Source organism: Cupressus sempervirens, chromosome 3 (assembly GCF_028749045.1).
Source record: "Cupressus sempervirens isolate cs-2001-9-10 chromosome 3, ASM2874904v1, whole genome shotgun sequence".
NCBI lineage: Eukaryota > Viridiplantae > Streptophyta > Pinopsida > Cupressales > Cupressaceae > Cupressus > Cupressus sempervirens.
The window spans coordinates 943841540-943847584 of record NC_143120.1 but is presented as its reverse complement, the minus strand read 5'-3'; positions in this window follow the sequence as shown (position 1 = coordinate 943847584).

The window sequence follows — 6045 nt, the reverse complement described above, 5'->3', positions numbered from 1 at the left end:
TATCCATTGAGAACAATACAAATTTTCATGTCTCTATAAAATCATTATCAGTTGGGGCTAACAATCTCTACCTATGGCATTGATGGAAATAGATAAACATAAGATTTTACATTACAAAACATTACACATAAGATAATAAAATGTATGCATTGAGAACAATACACATTTTCATGTCTCTGACTTTATTCATGCTCTTTGCAAGATATTTGAACATTAGGTTTACTCAGTTTGTATCTTCAATAGCTTCATCTTCATAATTTATCCCCCTTTGAGTACACTTCTATGATTTTCATCTTCTCCTCTTAGGTAGCTTCTTCATTTATCATATTCTCTCTATTATAACTTCTCCCCCCATTTGACAACAATTCCAAAGGTGAATATAAGTTCCAATGTTAAAATTATAAAACCTTGTAGTAATACCTTGTACCTTACATGTACTATTTACATTAGTTTCATTAAAATCACTTACACATCTTCAAGAATAAGTTACTAAAGAGTGAACTCTTGCACCAAATTGATAAATGTATATCTGATCATCCATAAATTGATGTGGCATGCATCTCTACTTAGTGAATCTTGGATAGGGGAAGGACCCCTAGCTTACCTCCTAAATACTCAAAATTATCCTTATGTAATGGGATAATAAATATTTCTACAATTTTTTCTTTAGATTTCATATATTCAAGCCTCACTTACTTCTCTTTTGCTTTCTCTCTCAAGTAGTGATACTTGATAGATGATGCAGGAGCACCTTAGGTTTTTGAGAAATTTTGCATCAACAAAAATTATTTATTATTTTTTGTACCAGTTTTCTAATCATGAATTATATGATGCTAATTTTTTTTTATAGGTTGTATGCAATTGATATCATGTTAAGGACCTATCTTAGATCCTTGTCCTAAGTGAGCACATTCTGATGTGTCATATTATTTGAGATTTGTGTCATTCTTTGTAGTTCCTATTCTCATAGTTTTTATCCAATAAGGCATGTTGTTTCTATTCATGTAGTTTTCTTTAGTGAGATGAAATCTTCACAATTGGGAGCGAACCCCTAACTCCCATGTGGACCTATCCTTAAGTGCACATGATCTTATGTTTTCCTTTTCTTGAGTTTTGGGTTACTCTTCCAAGCCTGTACCTGTAATGTAATTAAATGATTGACTAGGTAACTTGTGGTTGAGCCAACTATATAAGAAGCTTGGTTAGATGTAGGAAAGGAAGGTAAAAAGGAGAGATCTTAGAGGTCATAAGATAGAAGATGCAACCTTGGACTCTGATTTATAATTCTTATTTTGCATAAGGAAACTATAAAGAAGGCCTCATAGCTAGGCATGTCACTATATTTTTATGCAAAATTAAATAATTACACCCATTGAATGCTACATATGGCCTCTTGTTCCTTGTTGTGTACTTGATCAAGCTTTTGTGTGTAACCCCCAGCAAGGGTACTATTGACACAAAAGTTTGTACCCTTGCTTGAGGTGTGACCCTCAAGCAACCTTGTGTAACATGGAAACAACCTCAAAGTGTGGGACTTGTGCTCTAAGGTTTAATCTCTAGAGAAGGTCAACTTCCTCACTATTAGGGTGCACCTAAACTATTGCTCAAGAAGAAAAGGGCGAAAGAGAACTAAAATTAAATATGCAAAAAGGGAAAGGGGGGTGATGCACTGATATAGAACATGGTTACAACTCTATCCACGACTACAAAAAACATTAGTGAAATACTAGAATACATAGATCTTGACTCTAATCTACCTTCAAAGAACTCACATGTAGGTTTGGAATTGATTAAATGCTGAAAGGAAGGATATCTTCAAAATACAACAATTATCAGTAAATTAAACACAACATATAGCCCTAAGAAGTAGGAAAGAAACATTTAGAATAAGATAAGATATATGCATAAAGAATGAATGGCAAGAAGAGGTAAGAAATAGAGCTTTCATTATTGGAAGGAAAAGTTTGTAGAGCATAATGTTGTTGCAAAATACAAGTAGAGAAGAACCCTGAAAACATATTCACAACTTCCTTTTGAAGAGTTCAAGCATAACTCTGATCTAACTTGAAGTTCAAACCCCAACCAAGTGGAGTTGAGTTGTAGAGGAGAGCAATCATTGAGAATCAAAAGAAAATTTGATCATGAAGTGCAATCTTCCCATGAAGTGACATGAAGAAACTCAAATCAATGCACCCAGCTATACAAGAGATCCAATCACTAGAGATTTGATCATGTCATGCATTAAAGAGGCACAGAGTGCAATGGTGTCATGCAAACAAGGCCCAAGAAGTCACTTGGTATTGAAGAACATGTCCTGTTAGTGTGTCATGAGAGAAAAAATATGAGGAGGGATATCACAACGTGTTATCCACCCACAATATGCATGGTTGACCACAGGGGGAGGAATCCGATTTCTTCAAAATTGAATGCTAGTCATTGATATAGATCCCTCCATTGCAATGAACAACCCAAATGTAACAAGAATCTCCCCCAATGACAAATTAAGTCACCACCATTGATGTCGATCTTCTCCTTGAGAAGGATGACTGAGATATGAGAGAATCTCCCTTAATAAGAGATTAAAATGTAGTCATCAACCAAGATGAGCTTTATTTCTAGTGGATGGCTAAGCTGTATTGAGAAGACTCCAAGATGCACCAGATCTAATGGCTTTCACACAATTCTAGGCTTTATAGCCTCATGAAGACTCCATAGTGTAAAGAAATGCCAAAATGGTGACACATTGAATCATCTCACGCTTTTGAGGAGATGGGCAGATAGCTTGTGAAAACATAAGAGCAATCAGATCTCATCTACGAAGAATCCTGGAAGGAAACTTGCAATAAAGAATGTAACCATTTTCACATAACCCATAATAGATCTAAAACAAATATGAAATTAAAATCCAAATGTGAGAGAATAGACAATATACCCCCAAAAATTGTGACATGGGATATACCCTAGGAAACCCTCATTGAGGGAAAAAAACCCAACGTCCAAAAGCATCCATCTTCATGTATTATTTCGCAAAAAAAAAATTGCAATACAACCATGGAAGCCTTCAAAGCCATATCCATAACCAAGAAATCCATGTGAACAAGCATGAATCGAGACATCCCATGCCATGTTTCCAACCTTCACAAATGCTCCCTTTGGCTAACCTGTGAAGCTAGCTTGTCTCTCACACCAACAACTACCCTTGTGGCTACTTATATAGTAGTAAGTCCCACAAAACCACCAAGTGGTATTACATAAACCATGTGGTACCTAACCCATTGACCCCACATTTAATATTCAAAATTTAATTCTTTTCCCCAATATTAAATAATTACATCAAATAATATCACAATGTTACAATACAACTCATCGAGTTTATCCCATGGGAATCTTTCCATGTTGCACATCCATCTAGGTGTGACATTACATAATAAAATAAAATAATACATTATAACAATATTATGCAATTTGTCCAACACCCATTATCTCAAACAAATATAGCCTACAAAAGATCTCTCATATTAGTTATCAATGTCGAGTTGATTGGGGGCAAAAGATAATCAACAAGTACCTTAGGTTTCTCTCCTTGCGATACCTCAGCATTGCGTTAGGTGGTATCAGATCTTAAATATTTCTATTTTCTTGGATTGTAGAGAACCTTTCTAAATTTGGTTATATGGTGGCAGATTTGAAATCAAACCTATAACTTACAAAAGGTTATGATCTTGTAGAAACTATTGTCAAGATGGTTCGTGGTGGAGGAAATCTTGATCATGCTAGAATGGAAATTGTGAGGCAAATTGCAACAAGACTTGAAGTTATTAAGACAACCTAGAGAAAGGTGTACATCTTGAAGATGTTAGTGATGATGAAGAGGCAACACCTAATCCTAATCCTAAACCTAAAATTGAAGAAGATGAAGAAATGATTTTGAGAGTTTTGTCTAGAGTGAATGCTAGACCTTCTATTGAATTTTCTTTCTATGATGGAAGACTTGATACTAATTCTATATTGAATTGGATCTCTAAGATGGATAAATACTTTGAGTATGAAAGTATCCATGATAACAAAAAGGTGAAGATAGAAACCAAAAATTTGAAGGGTCATGCTTCCCTTCAATGGGATCATTTACAAACTAAAAGACAAAATAAAGGAAAAGAAAAGATTTAAGACATGGATGAAAAATGATTGGAAAAATGAAGAAGTTTCTCCCAGCAGATTACCAAGTTAATTTATTGAGGAAAATGTAAAATATGAGGCAAAAAGACATGAGTGTGAAGGAATATAATGAGGAATTCTACAAGTCGGATACCAGATCTAGACATGTGGATGATAAAGTTGAGAAAGTGGTTAGATACCAAAATGGTTTGAAGACATCAATTCAAGATGAGATCAACTATATTAAGATGGATAGTGTGGAAGAAGTACAACACTATGCTTTTAAAGCTGAAGAAAGATTTGCGAAGAAACATGATCAATACAAAAGAGGTAGAGGAGGTAGATTTCAAAGAAGCAGAGGAAAAACTTGTGGAGAAAGTAGCAGATCTGACAACACAATGAAAGATAAAGGAAATATAGAATGCAAAGAAGAACCTATTGGAAAAAGAGGTAACTACACTAGAGGTAGCTATATTGGTTACTCTAGGAATAATAATGGTGGAAAAAGAGATGAAAAGTGTTGGTTTAAGGGCACTTGTTTCAAGTGTGGAGAATAAGAGCATAGGTCCTTTGAATGTACTAACTCTGGGAAGAAGATTAGAGGTAGTAGTAAAAATGCTTTGGCTTGTGAAGAAAATGTTGAAAAACCTATTGAACCTCAAAATGGTGAGAACCTAATTTTGAGAATTATCTTGTGGAATGAATAAACTAGTGAAGAATCTATTTTGAGAAGAAGTTTGTTCAAGGTGAGACGTAAGATCATTGGAAAATATTTCAAAGTAATCATTGATAGTGGGAGTTCCAATAATTTGGTATCTGAGGACCTAGTTAATAAGTTGTAATTGTAAAGATTGAGACATCCTAAACCTTACTATTGACAATATGTGTGTTTCACGCATTGCATAATATTGTTATATTGTATTATTTTATTTTATTATGTAATGTTGCACCTTGGATTACCTAGATGGATTTGAAACATGTAGTGATTCTTATGGAACATCCTTGATGAGTTGTATTGTAACATTGTGATAATATTTGAGGTGATTATTTAATATTGGGGAGAATATTAAATATCCAATATTAAATGTTGGTCAATGGTGGTTTGGTAGTAATTAGTTTATATAATACCACTTGGTGTTTTGTGGGATTTCCTACTATATAAGAAACTATAAGGGTAGTTGTAGAGACAAGACATAAAGGCAAAAAGGAAAGTCAAGCAAAATAAGGCTTGACATGGTAGCCAAGGGAGCATTTGTGAAGGTTGGAAGCATGGTATGGGATGTGTGGATTCATGTGTGTTCACATGGATTGCTTGGTTGTGGCTATGGATATGAAGGCTTCCATGCTTATATTGCAATGATAATTTGATAAATAATACATGATGATGGATGCTTTTGGAGGCAAGGTTTTTCCCTCAATGAGTGTTTCCTAGGTTATATATTGTGTCACATTTTTGTGGGTATATTGTCTAATCTCTTGCATGTGGATTCTAAGTGCACATTTATTTTAGATTTATTATGGGTTATGTGGAAATGGTAATATTTTTGGTTGAAAGTTTTCTTAAAAGTGGTATCAGAGCTATGATTTTTTTCTCATAACCCTAGATTGAATCCATGGGAATGCATGAAAGAATGAAGAAAAGGAAAGATAAATGAGATTTTGTAGGTTATTTATTGAAGATCTAAGTGTTTTGGATTTTTGGTTATGATGGGTTGTTGGAAGATTTTGAGCATGTAGAATTGTTGGTCAAAAGGGTTTTGTGGATGTTTTATTTATATGAAGCTTTTAGAGGGAAGCTTGTCGAAATGACCTAGGAAAAAATAGACCTCACCATTAGATCTGAATTGGATTTTCCACAAATTTTAATTTGTAATATTCTATAGTTTTTCC